Source organism: Pinus tabuliformis, chromosome 8, assembly GCF_031772625.1.
Source record: "Pinus tabuliformis cultivar Carrire ecotype Pingquan chromosome 8, CPIR1, whole genome shotgun sequence".
Taxonomy (NCBI): domain Eukaryota; kingdom Viridiplantae; phylum Streptophyta; class Pinopsida; order Pinales; family Pinaceae; genus Pinus; species Pinus tabuliformis.
The window spans coordinates 304,230,831-304,248,159 of record NC_142294.1 but is presented as its reverse complement, the minus strand read 5'-3'; the positions used below and the strand labels follow the sequence as shown (position 1 = coordinate 304,248,159).

The 17,329-nt window shown below is 34.9% G+C and overlaps 1 protein-coding gene across 2 annotated transcripts in view; it reads left to right on the top strand.

Annotated features, from left to right (window-relative positions):
• Window positions 1-12,736: 12,736 nt before the first annotated feature.
• LOC149235339 (uncharacterized) overlaps window positions 12,737-17,329 on the top strand; it is a 104,268-nt gene continuing 99,675 nt past the window's right edge. For both annotated transcript variants that reach the window (XM_089372078.1, XM_089372077.1), the window contains exon 1: window positions 12,737-12,866. The gene's annotated coding sequence lies outside the window, so the exon portion shown is untranslated. The remainder of the gene's footprint in view (window positions 12,867-17,329) is intronic.

Genomic DNA, 17,329 nt, shown 5'->3' with positions numbered 1-17,329 from the left:
TGTCTTTCTTGCAAAGGCCATCCCCACTCCCATATTTAAGGAAAGGTATTCACAAAGAGGCCTTACTTCCTCTATGGAAATATGTTTTCTTTGTTATTTAGAAGTTCATGATGTGCGAAGGGAGATATATCCTGGTCTACCATTATCACATTAGGATCTTGATGCACCTAACAAGGTGTAAACCCTTTAATATGGTGTATTTCTTGCTTAAGATCTTGATGCATACGACTACATTAGTTTGAAAAAAAATGAAGAACCTTGATCTAGGGTTATATCATCAGGGCCTAATCAATATGTTAATCAAAGTTGACTTACATAGGTTGGATATATCATGGGAGGTATTTTTTTGAGGTGTCAGAAGTAAGGCGAGAGAAATTGTCATACCTAGAAGTAAACAAGTAAGTTCGAAGGCCCCTTCAACAAATGGGCATTGACATCTTTCCAGAATTTCAACATTTCCACGGACTCGGAAAGACAAAGGTCCAACTCTTAGCTTTGAGACTTCAGACTCAGTGGAGGAAATGACACCACCTTGGGAGATAAATTTTAATGTACCTAAAACTATTATAGAGGAACTTCAAAATTCTAGGTGTGAGGAGGGCATTGAGAATGTAGCCCCATTCCAAGCATAAGGCATACAATTACTGAGGAACTACCCACAACCTTCAAGGTTTGCACTGGTAGTAGAAAATCTAGGAAAGTTAAGCATAACAAAGGTAAGGTTGTAAACCCTAAACCTTTTTAATTTCGTAGCCCCAGTTATTAGGCTTTGCTCAATCAAACAAAAAAATTGATTTTAAAGAATGAAAAGATTAAAGCTAAATTAAAATGACACGGGCCTATGTTAAACAATTTAGGGCCCTTACTTCATGCCATAGATTAGAAGGAAGATTCCACAGCCAAGGCCAAGATGTTTTTTGAAGGGTACACTAAGGAAGCCCAACATGTTATTAATGTCATTCTATATGACATATTAACCAACACTTATGCCTTTCTTCAATTAAAACCTGATATGCCACAATGGCATCAATAAGGAAAGCCATAGACAGGTGATAGAAAAGGAAAAACAACGATGGTTTTCAATGTATCTAATTCAAGAGGAAAAATGGAAGAATCAAATTTCCAAGTGGAAAGACTTGTACCAGAAAGAACAAAGGTTGAAAGAAGCAAATTGATAGATCGATGCAAATATTTCTACCTGCCAAGTACACTCAAGGGATTACCCTATTTTCTTACATGATCTATAGGCATCTTTTTTATTAAGACAAATTAGGGATAGTCAACCTCATGAAATAAATCAACTTGAAACCTTCATTGAAGTATACCACAATTTAGACACACTGGACCATAACATACTTTGTGAATTATACTTATTTAACTTCATATTGCTAGATAATTCTTGTTGGAAACCCAAACCTTTTGTTGGGGATATCCAAATCTGAGATTTTATGTCCTATATCACCAACTGGGTTAAGCGGAAAAGAGACTCATACTTTCATGGAAAAACAAAACTAGAGGCTCGACTAATGGTTTGAGAAGAGTATCCATTGAACGACCTTGTGGTTAATAACTTAGCAAGGTTAAGGGAAAACCCTGGTGATTCTGCTACTATCAGGCACAACCAACTTTATGTTACTTCACGAATTGACATGTAGCCATTCTTTAGAGGCTCTCATGATGGCTCAAGATATTTGGGAAGGGTTACTAACACTCTTATGGGATATATATATATATATATTCATGAACAATATGCATTCTGTATGTGTTAATATCCATTATCTCATTTTTTTGTGTTGTTTTATATGAATTTGGAAGCTTAAGTCTTTGGCCTATGTTGAACGACTAAGACCGTAGAGGCATAGGTCAACCTTAAGCATGGGCCCACTCAAGGTATGGATTTGTGCCAGTGATTTGTTGCTAATGTGTAAGTAGGTTTACATTGTCTTGTAGTGCTTTAACTTTAGTTGGTTTCCATTTTAGTAGACGTGTTTTTTATTTTCAAGTATGTGTGCTCTTTTATTTTCAAGCAAGTGTGATCTTTGATTTCTCAGCAAGTGTAATCTTTCCTTTCCCAACATATGATTTGATCCAATAGTTCAAGGATGTTTGGGCAACCTATTCTATGACAAAAGTTGTAGAATCAAATGCTACAAAATTGTCTGAAATACATCCCATGATATTGAGCTCACCCCTAAATATGTTTGGGTGCTTGAGGTGCCACATACCCCTATTGTGTGTTGTTTGTAGGTTGATTCTCTCATTTGATCCCAAATTCCCATGCATTCCTTCATTTAGTTCGTCCAAATAAGTGAGGACTTATCTCTTGTGCATACAACACAAAGAACCTCACAAGTTTACCAACCCCAATCTGGTAACTAAAATATAGTATATAGCCTAAACCATTACTGAAATGATTAAACATATAATCACTTTCTATTTTTTTCTTTTTTTAAACATAAATGAGTAAGATTTTTATTAAATAAGTTCCCTGTCACAACAAAATACATAGGAAAACAATATTTTTTCATGCACATGATCCTTCAAAGGAGGATTGATAAGTAGTTCCAAAAGTTTTAAATGTAGGCCTATAACTGTAAACGACTAACACACATGAATTCTGCAAATTTGCCTAACAAAAAGACAAATTTACAAAAGGAGGTCATGATAAAAAAGGGGTAAAATATGTTGTGAGGGGTCTGTTTAGATTGAGTTACATATTGTTAAGGAGAGTTGCTAAGTGTTGAACTTATAGAGCTTTGAATTTCTATGTTATCCAACTACATTTGCAATTCAGTTAGCTGCCTACATAGAGCATCAATTTCATCCTCCTAACAATTGATGTTTTCCTTAAGTGTTTGAAATTCGTCCATGAGAACGATGAGAGTGTTCACCTGCTGGTGGGATTTCTAATGTAAGTCTGTATTTTCAAGATGTCAGTCTACGAATTGTTATGTACATTCATGAAAAGTGCTACAACCACCAACAACTTTTGGAGTTTCTTTTCTGAGACATCATTATATAGATAGGGGGCAGGGGAGTCCAGGGACCAAAGTTGAGACAACAAGGAGAGGCTATCAGGCTACCGTTCGAGAGAATTCTAGAGGAAGCAGAGAGAGGTGGCTTAATATCACAAAGAAGAGCAGGTGGAGAGCCAAAGAGATCATGGCATTGACTGCACAAGAAACATAGGAGAGAGGGATAAAGAGATTTCCAGTACCAAAAGCAAATTTTTAGAGACCTACAGGTGGTATAGAGAAAATTGTTGGCATTATGATGCATGTGTTGTACTTGATGGCAAACAACTCATAGAAGATCAACTCACTTATATATATCTAGATGAATCTACGGAAGAGATATCAGATGACAATTCTCAATATGACAAGTCCAAAGGGGGAGATTGTTGGCATTATGAGACAAGTGTTGTCCTTGATGGCAAATCACACAAATGATAAATTATAGTGCAACAAAGTTTCCTTCATGTAGAGAAAAGTTCACGCACTTTTATGCAGAGAAAAGTTTATTCCATGTAGAGAAAAGTTCACGCACTTTTATGCAGAGAAAAGTTTATTCCATGTAGAGAAAAGTTCACGCACTTTTATGCAGAGAAAAGTTTATTCCATGTAGAGAAAAGTTCACGCACTTTTATGCAGAGAAAAGTTTATTTCATGTAGAGAAAAGTTCACGCACTTTTATGCAGAGAAGAGTTTATTTCATGTAGAGAAATGTTCAGGCACTTTTATGCAGAGAAGAGTTTATTTGATGTAGAGAAATGTTCACGCACTTTTATGCAGAGACAAGTTTATTTCATGTAGAGAAAAGTTTACGCACTTTCATGCAGAGAAAAGTTCACACACTTTCATGGTTGGTTCATGGTATTAGTCCGACAGTTTTTGATCCTATGGTTTTGGTCCGTGGTATTACATCCAAAAGTGTTGATCTCACGCACTTTCATGGTTGGTTCATGGTATTAGTCCGACAGTTTTTGATCCTATGGTTTTGGTCCGTGGTATTGCATCCAAAAGTGTTGATCTCACGCACTTTCATGGTTGGTTCATGGTATTAGTCCAACAGTTTTTTTGATCCTATGGTTTTGGACCGTGGTATTGAGAAAGGACTAAGGCTATAAAAGAGGAAGGAGATCATTTGGAAAAGCATCATCTGAATTATTGAATATCTAGATCTGGAATACTGTGATTGGGTTATGGTGCAGATCTGGATCTGAGCTAAAGAGGGATCTCACCGGTTGATGGAGAACAAGATCTAAGGATAGATTGGGATCAAATGGTTTGAAATGAACTATCTCTATATAGTTGATTATGCTTATTCTAGATCTGTATACTGACGCTTGTAATGATTTGAACTGGGTATAACTTAAGTTTGAAATCGCTGCAAGTCATGATTGAATATTTATAGATCTGTACACGGGTTGGCTTTGGTGAAAGCACGTATGTACGCAGGTTTGGTTCATTGTAGTAGCGTATACCATTTGAGCTATGATGTTTAAAGTTACAGGTGGTTCAGGTTGTTGATGTGTTCTGATGATCTGTTCTATTTTACTGCACCTGTTTACTGTTAATATGGTTGATAATGTTCTAATGCACTCACTAAGGATCAACTAACTGAATCATAAGAAGTTGTGGAAGTAGCATATATGAATCTGAATATGGAAATGAAAAAGTTTTATTGATGTGATAATACTGATTCACCCCCCCCTCTCAGTATTATTTCCAACAATTGGTATCAGAGCCAGGTTCTTTTGTAGAAGCTTGATCGCTTGAAGGAGATCCGTGGAACAATGGGAAAGAAGCTTAAGAAGAAAGCGCCTAAGCAGAAGAAGACATCTCAGAAGAACTATGACAGTGGGAGAATCGATTGGGGATTATGTGGAAGAAGCACTTCAGATTCAGAATCACTTCAGAATGAAGATGAACTATCAGGTATGAATTTGTTATCCTCTGATGTTCCAGCTATCTATCCATTTGGAAAAGATGAAAGTGATAGCGAAACAACTGAATTTGCTTTTATGGGTGAGCAAGAAAGATATCAAATAGAGGCAGAATTTAAAAGGCTTACAGATAAAATTAGAGATCATTAAGATCTATTGAACAAAAGGGAATGTGTCTTCAAAGAAGAAGCTGCCAAACTAAAAGCTCAACTAGAGGAAGGAAACAAGGTAAGGAAGTTATTCAAGGACAAATATCAAAAGTTGCAGGATGAAGTAACATCACTAAGAGATGAAGTCAATGAAAGAAGCACAACTATCAAGAAACTCAGAGATAGATCCAGTTACTATGGAAGTCTTGAAGCCACGATCCGCTCGCTAAAAGAAGATCTTGAAGAATCAAAGAAGCAGAATAAAGAACTACTCCAAGCTCATGAAAATGAAGTTCTTGAACTAAGACGTCTGTTGGAAGAAGAAAGAAATGCTGAAGAAAACGTGAAGAAACAGTATCTTGAAAAGGAAGAGCAACATCAAGTTGAGGTAAATATTCTAAAAGATAAATTAGAAGAAAAGGATAAACTGTTACGATTTCAAGATAGTACTAAAGTCTTGGATGATATTATTAATAGTCAAAGGTCTCCTGCTATCAAAACTGGTCTTGGTTTTCATGAATCTATTGAAGGTGAATCTAGTTCACAAAGTAAGACAAGGGACTCGACTGCAAAATCTGAAATGCTCAATAAGGAGATGAAAGGTCAATCTCATCATCAACCAAGGAAAGAAATTCTTCAAAGAAAATCTTTTACTCCTCCTATGAATAATGTTGACTGTTATGTATGTCATAATCTTGGACATGTTGCAGCTAGACGTAGAAGAAGAAGGTTTCAAGACCATCATGCAGAAAGATAATCACATTCAAGGTACTTTAATGGATATTGCTTTGCTTGCAATATGTTTGGTCACAGAGCTGTTGATTGCTATAGAAGAAATATGAGACATGTAAGATGTTACACATGTAACAAGCTTGGACATATAGCTAAGGAATGCAGGAACAAAGTATGGGCACCATACCAAAAGGAGAAAACATCATCATCACACCTGAAGATGTGGAAGAAGAAAGAAGTACAGTCAGAAAGAGGCGGCATAGCACAACATACAGACATAACAGAATCAGAGGGAGCTGGAAGTGTAAAACTTCAGTGTCCTAAATCTCATATGCAAGTTTCTTAAAGAGAATTCACGTATATACGCGAGTTGGTTATGGCATAGTCGCGTATATGATTGTTTGAGGAAAGGCAGAAGGGACAGGTTCAGGAAAAGGATCAGTTATGATTCGGTTTATTATTTGCGTTGTTTGAGAATGGTTATAATTGTTGATGATGTGTGGAAATGACTTGATGGTTAGAAGTGTTTTGTTTCCAACTTGATAATGATGATGTCTTGATACTTCTTGCTGATATGCATGATCAGATCTGACAGTAACCAAGATGGCACAGGTTTAGGGGGAGAATATGCTTTTAATGAATTGTTGGCATTATGGTTAATAGTCCTTGGTGATGATGCGTATATGGATAAATGATTCATTTTGCTATGATTATGAGTTGTTCAGATGATTCTTGGGGTTACATAGTTGATATTTAGATCAGATTTGTGGTTGATTCTCTAATGGTGCTTACATGGTGATCTTCATAAGGATAAGGAGAAGTACATAGCTTGATTTCACATCTTCTTTACTTGATGATGAGTCACTCATATGATGTTGTCGTCATATGCATAAAGATCATATATTATGATTGTTCTTGGCACGTATATGGATGAGGATTGTTGGCTGGATACATGGATGATTATTCAAAGTTGCATTGTTGGAGACATGATGATGATGAGTTCTTACCTATATGATGATAGGTTGTTTCGTACATATGTTGATTGATATTCCTAATTGATGATACTTGGTCCATGCAGATCTGGATGGCTATGGTGTTTCTCTCATATGATAGAATGATTCTATATATACATAATTCTGTTCAAAAGGATGAGTTGATATGGACATACCTTGATGATTCATGCACTAATACAAGTTGCTGGTGACAGATGCTATGGAACAGATCATACAATGTCGTTGCTGATGTTTATCATGATCTTATTTAGGTGTTTGGTCTCTGTTATAAATGTCATGTATATCATTCGATGTAAAGACCATATCAAGACTCATGATGTAATAGTGTGTCTCTATATTTCAGTCATATCAAGGCCATGTAACGACCTATGTTGGTTTCCCCACTATGCCTGGGATGAATGATGTAATGTACTTGGTTGTCATTTTCTGGTATATCCCCACTTGGTTGGGAGATGGATGTATGTATGAGTATTTGGTGCTAGGAAGGTCACGTATGATGTATAGAGAGAGTCATGTTCTTGAAGAACACCTTTTTGCAAACCTTGCTTACAGACAGGGGGAGCATGAACAACACAATTCAGCAAGAGCAGAGCTTTCAGCATGTAGCATGGACAGATTGGTACACCTTGGCATATACAAAGGGGGAGCTCATTCAGATATTTCAGCGGGTACTCAGGGGGAGTATGGACAGCGGAATGTTTATCTAGGAAAGAGAATATCTTGGTTCACCCTTTGCCCTTGATGTCAAAGGGGGAGAGTGATTTGGTGTTGTTGCCATCAAGTCCAAAGGGGGAGATTGTTGGCATTATGATGCATGTGTTGTACTTGATGGCAAACAACTCATAGAAGGTCAACTCACTTATATATATCTAGATGAATCTACGGAAGAGATATCAGATGACAATTCTCAGTATGACAAGTCCAAAGGGGGAGATTGTTGGCATTATGAGACAAGTGTTGTCCTTGATGGCAAATCACACAAATGATAAATTATAGTGCAGCAAATTTATTTGATAAATTATAGTGCAACAAAGTTTCCTTCATGTAGAGAAAAGTTCACGCACTTTTATGCAAAGAAAATTTTATTCCATGTAGAGAAAAGTTCACACACTTTTATGTAGAGAAAATTTTATTCCATGTAGAGAAAAGTTCACGCACTTTTATGCAGAGAAAAGTTTATTCCATGTAGAGAAAAGTTCACGCACTTTTATGCAGAGAAAAGTTTATTTCATGTAGAGAAAAGTTCACGCACTTTTATGCAGAGAAGAGTTTATTTCATGTAGAGAAATGTTCACACACTTTTATGCAGAGAAAAGTTTATTTCATGTAGAGAAAAGTTTACGCACTTTCATGCAGAGAAAAGTTCCCTTCATGCAAGAGAAAAGTTCACACACTTTCATGGTTGGTTCATGGTATTAGTCCGACAGTTTTTGATCCTATGGTTTTGGTCCGTGGTATTGCATCCAAAAGTGTTGATCTCACGCACTTTCATGGTTGGTTCATGGTATTAGTCCGACAGTTTTTGATCCTATGGTTTTGGTCCGTGGTATTGCATCCAAAAGTGTTGATCTCACACACTTTCATGGTTGGTTCATGGTATTAGTCCAACAGTTTTTTTGATCCTATGGTTTTGGACCGTGGTATTAAGAAAGGACTAAGGCTATAAAAGAGGAAGGAGATCACTTGGCAAAGCATCATCTGAATTATTGAATATCTAGATCTGGAATACTGTGATTGGGTTATGGTGCAGTTCTGGATCTGAGCTAAAGAGGGATCTCACCGGTTGATGGAGAACAAGATCTAAGGATAGATCAGGATCAAATGGTTTGAAATGAACTATCTCTATATAGTTGATTATGCTTATTCTAGATCTGTATACTGACGCTTGTAATGATCTGAACTGGGTATAACTTAAGTTTGAAATCGCTGCAAGTCATGATTGAATATTTATAGATCTGTACACGGGTTGGCTTTGGTGAAAGCACGTATGTACGCAGGTTTGGTTCATTGTAGTAGTGTATACCATTTGAGCTATGATGTTTAAAGTTACAGGTGGTTCAGGTTGTTGATGTGTTCTGATGATCTGTTCTATTTTACTGCACCTGTTTACTGTTAATATGGTTGATAATGTTCTAATGCACTCATTAAGGATCAACTAACTGAATCATAAGAAGTTGTGGAAGTAGCATATATGAATCTGAATATGGAAATGAAAAAGTTTTATTAATGTGATAATACTGATTCACCCCCCCCTCTCAGTATTATTTCCAACAATCCACAAAGAAGATTAAGGAGTACCTGTTATCATGAGGAGAGCGGAGTTGCCCAAGGAATATTCTTTAGTAGTATACCCAAAAGCCAATTGCACTGCCACAACTAGAATAACAAGAAATTATAACTTCCCAAACCAACAAAGAAATCCATTGCACACAGGAGTTGCCACAAACAAGTTTGGGGAGAATTGTGTCTACAGTGCTAACCAAATTATCCACGACGGGCTAGAAAAACTAGTTGCATTGTCACGAGCTCAGATGAGGAGGAGTTTGGCTTCCCAAGCTAACATAGAGACCCACAACACCCTAGATTTAATTGGGCTGCACAAATCACTCGCCACAGAACTATGTGAGAACCACTCTCTACCAGATGTATAGATAACTAAAAAAAATTGACCTAAATAAATCCCATAGTGCACCAAATAACACCCTCATCTTTGAGAATAGTCGCTTGACATAGAGGGGAATTCACTCGATCCCATTGCAGACTGAGCCACCATGGAGGGAAATTATGACATAACTAGATGCATACCATGAATTTAAGCCCAGGACCAAAGAATTCACACACAATATAAATCCTTTCACCATTAAGGTCCATAATAACCCACCTCCTTGAAGCCATTAAAGTTTCAATTGTAAGATTTGCTTGTTGGTTGCAATATCATCTTGTCGTAAGTCTTAACACATGCAAAAATACTGGGAGGATCATTGCATGGTGTGTGCGCTTACAACCAACCATGCCACCCCATACTGGGAGGATCATTGCATGGTGTGTCTGCTTACAACCAACCATGCTACCCCATTTGAAATTCCAACCATTTGATCCATAAACTATATAGTTGATGCCAATACGGGGGAGGAAGGGGATTTATAAAGAGACTTTCTTATTACTAAATTCATTTTTTGAAAAGGCTTGTAAAGCAGCTCTAATAAACTTCATAGATGCTACGAATGGGGAGAATATAGTCATGAGATGTTTTTCCATCCAAACGAGTCATTGATGTCAATCTGGCCCATTTTTAATAGGCACACAATATTTGCTTGTTAGTCAACTGCAATATTTTGAGATTTTGGGATATGAAAAAAAGTATTAAGGTGAAAACATTCCAAGTCACTCATAATTGTGTAAAGAAATTGTTTAAGTTGATTGTCTTTTGGGAAAGATCCTCTATATAAATTTTGAATGGTGAGGTGAGAGCCCCCCAATATTACAATCTTGGTGATTTCCATCTCTTTGGCCAAGTTTAGCCCCAGCAAGAGGCCATACATTTCACCTTGTTTGTTGGTATGCTTGCCTAGCCCCTAGGACTACTTAAACACTTGTTTTCCTCTAGGATTAAGAATAAACCCTCTCCCTCCAATTACTTTCTACTTTTTAGTATAATGGGGACATGTAATTATTTCACCATTCAATATGGAGTTCACACATTCTATCTAAAAAAATATTGATATTACAATCTAGTATAAAAGAGATGTGCAATTCATTTATTTCATTTGACATATGGTGTGTGTGTGCGCGCGCATTACAGAAAAATAATTTAGTATTGGTCATAAATAAAACATAATATGGAGCTCATATGTAGCATTTAAAAGATATTAATAACAATTTTTTTTTCCAATATGGGTTATAAATAAGATATTCCAATATGCACGTTAAGTAAAATATTTCAATATCAAATAGAAAGAGCGAGCTCTTATTCCAATGAAACTTCTTCTTCTTCTTCTTCTTCTTCTTTTTTTTTTTTTTTTTTTTTTTTTTAATTCAAGGTATCGGGGATATTTTTAATTCTTTAAATAATTAATATGGAATTGGTATATAACATTTTGAACAATTTTCTTTTTGTTGGTTTGCCCCATGGGGATTTGAAACTTGAATCACATGGTTTACACAATACTTCATAACACAATGATAGCCAATTGAGATGGCTCCCGTGGCCCAACATTTTGAAAAAATATTAATAACAATTGTGTGTCATAAATAAAATATTTCAATGACTATATTGAGTAAAATATTTCAATTAATTATGTATACATTATATGAAACAAATTAAAATAAAAGATTTCTTATGGTTAAAACATTTTGTTAGTTTGTTGCTTAAGATGAAGAAGATGTGTTATTGGATGGGAGAAGAATGATCAACCCACAATGGGATGCTTATCACCATGAATGTACAAGCCTAGACACCCTTAGTGAAGTTTAATTCCCCCAAAGTAGCTTCCATCCTCAACCCCTCCCCATGAGGTTTGAACATGTGACCTAACAGGGACTAAACCCCATGCAAACCAACTATTCTACACCTCACGGGTGACACATGACATATATATAACTTAACCCCATATCTATCACGCCTCTATAGCGATTAAATTTTCTTTAAGTACAAATCTTTCTTTAAGTGTATTCTTAAAAAGGTTTGCACCTCAAGGGATTTGATAGATTCGGGGTTAAGATGAATCTATGCTCTATATTCCTTCTTACACTGTTAAAAACAATTACTAACATTACATAATAGTGCAACCATATAAATTAAATAGATGGTAAATGTTGATAGATATCAATCCATAATAAACTTCAAAACACTTGCTTCATAATACATTTCAAGTTGCTAAAATTAATTTTTTTTATAAAAAGTAATTAAATTATAATTATTATTATTATTATTATTGAGAAGAAGAATTGCTATATAAGTTAAATATATATACATTTAGAAAAAAAACATGTAACAAGATTCTTAATCATGGATATTCATTTCACTTTATTATGGAGATTCTTAAATAAACTTTGTTATAATACTAACTTGTCAATAATATTAATTCATTTTATATGACATTTGTTCATATGACATTTTTTTAATTAATGAATTTAAAAAAAACAAAAAAAAAAACAAAAAACATAATTACTTGCCAATTTTTAATTTGTATATACTACTAAAAATATATTAGAATATCCTATAAAAATTAAATCTTTACCATCTATTTAAAAATTCTTATTAATTAAATTAAAATTTTTAAAATCAAATCCTAAAATAAACATAAATATTAATATAATTAAAAATCATATATTACATTCAACATATTAATCACATTTACACACTATTACTTAAATTACATCTACTCTCATGCATAATATCTGGAAGAAAAAACGAAACACTCTGCATAGTATTGAAAAAAACTAAAAAAATCTCAATTTATTTATTTATAATTAAATATTAATAATCTCAATTGTATTTATTTTTTAATATTAATTTTTATCTATTTATTTATAATTAAATATTAATTTTAATTGTTTTTATTGGAGTTGTATTTAATAAGATTTTTTTGGAAGGTTTCCAAATAGGTTTTTCTGATTTAATTTTTCTAAAATCTGGCATGAATTAATTGAAATCACAAGCTATTTGATGAGTATCCCCTGCAAAATCGAAGTGTTCTAGGATTTTCCAGGGCGCTGAATTCATATATAGTAAAAAAAACCAGTTTAAATAATACACATTAAGATTTCACCTCAAATTTTTCTGTCAGATTCTGGATGGTAAAGTCCAAAAAATCACACTAAAACAACTCCGTTTTTATTTTTTAACATTTTTAAAAATTAAAATTGAGAATTGTAACATAATCTATACTTGACTTTGACTTGTGATTTGATGGGAAAAAAACAAATTGCAGAAATAAATGAATGCAAAATCACCGAACGAGAACGGAGATCTCTCTAGCGTTATCTGCGGGCGGGTGTGTATCATTTCAGGTTGTAATCTCTTATGTACGTATCTAATTCTCTCTGTCTTTATCTGTTTTTTAATTTTTATAACTCTAATTCTGTCTGTCTTTACTTGTTTTTTAATTTTTATAACTACAATTATAACGAACCTGTTAGGCAGTTAAATTTAGATTGGAGTTTGATATGTTACCAGGACAAGAATTGTTGGAGGTACTGACTTGCTAGAAATCATGTTATTTTAGTTTAATTGCTGTGGAGTTTGGTTGTTTTTTCAATCTAATATGCCCATTTTGGTTTTAGGATCCCAAGAGCCCTAACTATAATTAGGCAAAAACCCTAATAGGGTTTCTTATAAACAGCCAAATCCCCGAAGGTAAAAAGTCTGCTGCATCAAATTCGTTGAGTTGAAGGATTTAATGTACCCGTAGGCTGATTATTCATCGGCTCTTAACGATTACAATAGGATTTTCCCGTGGTCGAGAATGTTGGCAGTACTCCATTCCTACTTGCGTGAGTCGTGTACAATCTTAGTTACATCATTTTACTGGTAGCAGGTTATTGGTGGGTAAATCTTTTTTGCCTTCAACATTAAGGGCTAACTCCTATTTAGGCTCCAGCTGGAAAAAAAATAATGAAAAAATTTCCTTAATGAAGAGATTCTATCTCGTATATTAGAAGTCCCATTTCCGATGGAAATCTGGCCAAAAGTTCCGCCCGATGCACTTATTTTTCGGATTTTAAGGTTATGGGCGGATTCAAAGGCCCAAAACCCTAGGAGTAGAGTTCTTCCATCGCTGGAAATTGTAATTCTGTGGAACTATCATTTCATTTCGTGGCATTTTTAATCTGATTTCGATTAAAAATTCCCTAGAAATAGGGGCCGTTTGGGTGTCCCCTGTCCCCAAGCTATTAAAACAAAGCATTCTACAGTGCCCAAGCAAAGTTAGTTACAACATATGTAATTGGGTCGGTGGAAGTCCCAACGGCCTTAATGAAGGGTTGGAATCACTGTTTTATCTGATGTTTATTTTGTACATATATCAGCTACAAAACACTTTTCATAGAGGAGGTGGTTTATTTTTCATCTTACAGTCAATTGACCTTTATATTAATAAACGTACTATTTCTGTAAACATTTTTATTAACATTATGGTATGTTGAACTTATAAAACACTGATTTATTCTTCATCTTATAGTCAATTGAGCATTATATTAATAAAAGTGCTGTTTCTATAAACATTTTTATTAACATTATAATTAATGTTATGGTATGTTGAATTTATAAAACACCGATTTATTTTTCAGTCAATTGATTATTACATTAATAAAAGTACTGTTTTTATAAACATTTTTATTAACATTATAATTAATGTTATGGTAGGTTGAACTTATATCTTATAAAACCTTTTTTACAGGAGAATTATTCATCCTATCACCAAACAATTATTATATTAATAAGAAAGGCACCGCTTATATAAAAATATTCTCATTAACATTATAATTATGATGTATTGGATCTTGTATAATGTAAAGTTAATTATCAAATTTCAAGTAGGCCAAATAGTTGTTGGATGAAAGTTGTCATTGATGTCAAAGGGTGAATGGGTCATTGTTGAGTAATGTTGTCATTGATGTCAAAGCCCTAATCTTAGGGATGATGCCCTAGCTTTGGGATGATCAAAGCATGTGATAATAGTTCAAGAAGCCCTAAAGAGCAAAAGGGTTTAAGCCCTCAAATGCAAAATTGACAGTCAAAAGAAAATCAAGGAAAAGGTGGTCAAAGCCAAAGCAAATTCAAGGAAGGACTATATCATCACGTAGCCCTCATCAAGACCTTTCCAATGGTATATGGCACTCCCTCTAACTCCTCACGGTTGAAGAGAAATGATTTTTGGATTTTTGATGCTCCATTTGGATACCCTATCTTTGAATGCATTTTTACTCCATTTACCTAGCTCAAATGGAAGTATAACATACATGGTTGGAAAGCTTATTCCGAGACCTTTCCAACGGTATATGGAACTCCCTCTAACTCCTCACGGTTGAGGAGAAATGGTTTTTTGAATATTCACTATACATTCTGCCAATTGCACAAACCAAACTAGCTAGTGGACAAGGCGGCCCAGCAGGTGGACAAGTCGGCCTAGTCTAGACACCGAATGCAGTATATATAGGTGTGAGGAGGAGGCATTTTAGAAATTTGCTCAAGGAAAATTCGGATCTGTTGAAACAAACGAAGAAAAGAAGTGTTTCTGGGATTCATATCTCATGAATCGGAAGTGAGGAGAGGCCGGATTGGGGAGGCTATCTATGGAAGGACTTTTGGCACATTTTTAAAGGATTTTGGCACAATTTTTGAAGTTCTTTTTGGCATCATTCTTGTAGAAGTTTGGAGCATATCTTGAAGTTATTCTTGTAGAAGTTTGGAGCAGATCTTGAAGTTATTCTTGTAGAAGTTTGGAGCAGATCTTGAAGTTATTCTTGTAGAAGTTTGGAGCAAACCCTGATGTCATCCTTGTAGAAGTCTTGAAGCAGATCTGAGTTACCTTTTGAGGCATATCAACAATCTTTTTTGAGGCAGAGTTTTGAGGGAGATCTGAGCTACTAAAAGCAACAATCCAAGGTTATGTTCTAAGGGATATCTAAAACAGTTTATTGAAGGTATGAATTATTCTATTTTGTTGCTTTGGAGATCAAAGTTACAATGACATACCTTTTGGAGCAGATCTGAAGTTGAATATGTTTAGGCAAAGATAATAGTGACTGTATATTGTTGTATTTGGGTCATTATCCCTAGTATGGGAGCCCAAGAATTTTGTTCTTTCTTTTATTGTTGAGGGTGGCAAGGTGGTGCTAGGGAAGGAAGTTGTAGCTTCCTTTAGGAGGTTGTCGCGTCCTTCTAGTGAGAGCTGGTAAATCTGGGGTTGTAGTCCTTCCAGTCGTAGCTGGTAAACCGAAAGTTGTAGCTTCCCTTGTAATATAAATAAATTGTTCATATATTTTTTGTGTACTCCATATGATCTTATTGATTAATGCTTGTGATATTTAAAATTTAAATTGTAAGAAAAAGTGAAATATCGATTCACCCCTCCCCCTCTCCCCCCTCTTAGTATTCCAACAATAATTGACATCCAAGTTCCTTTGTCCTATTAAAGAAAATGGAGTCACATCAATAGACTCTCAGACCCTTGAGGTAAACTAATAGAATATCAAATGGTAAGGTGCATTCAAACTTTGTCTTACTTCTGTGGTGAAATAGTGAACCACATTTTAGTTGAAGTTCCACACGAGCAATTAAATATGTTCCAGTGAGATGACCTATGTACTTGGCAAAGTTGAAGAGTAAGAACATGATGGACATTAAAGAAAAAAAACATGGAAACACCTTTGTTTAAAGCTCAACATGTAAAACGAATTAATCATGGAGATAGACAAGGGAAATAATGTAAGATGAAGGTAAGAGTATAACTTGGTTTTAGAGAAAACTAAAATAAAAAATCTTAAAATAAGTAAATGTAGAAATATATAGATATTAAAATAAGATAATTTTGTTCTTTGATCACAAAAATAAGTCCAAGGAACTAAAAAAAAGGTACTACCAATGTAATATAAAGTGGAAGTGCCCTAACGACTCCTAAACCTAAGCTATCAATAATAAAAGAAGATAAAAAGATGAGCCACATGGAGTTAAGCAATCACTGAGAGAAAGAAAGAGGAATAACACAAAAAAATGTGTACAACAGTGAGAACTGGTATTTTTCTTCAACATTCTTTAATTTGATAGTTGTTATATAAATTCAACTTAAAGAAGAGCAATGCAGAACAACTGCCCTGAAGGGATGGGGAAACACATCATGACCTAAAACTCAGATCATGACCTGAAACTTGGAATCAATTATGCTATCTGAAGTGGGTATGGGTTTTGGTAACCACTGTGGTTTCTGAAGTGGGTATGAGTTTTGGGAACCACTGATAATGACACCACCAAAATTGTGTCAGAAACTATATATAGAGAGAAAGAGAGGAGAACACAACTTACTAAGTTACTAAGAATTAAACAACTTACAAGTAATTTAATATATTAATACAACTATTCGAAGACCATGAGAGACATTAGGTACGTAAGACAATTTGTCTTGATACATTTCAAAGAGTTATCACTTCAATGGTCAAGGGACAAGTTTTGATGCCGCCAGGGGCGCAACTGACTGGCGATCACTATTACATGAATATGTTGTGAAAATTTAAGGTTTGAGGTTCAAATCCCCTGATTTACCGTGTGGACTATGCCTGGGGTCGCGCATAGGTTCATCTAGAGGTTTAGTGGTAGTGGTCATAATCGACTCCATATCACATGAGTACAAGCTTGACCTAGTTGTCGTTCCTCTAAATACAAAAAAAGGGAAGAGACACGTTTTGACTCATGAGTATACTAGGGCCTTGCCATTTAGGCTATAAGGCATAGTACATAAAATTAAAAAGGGTTGATCCATGAGTTCAAAATA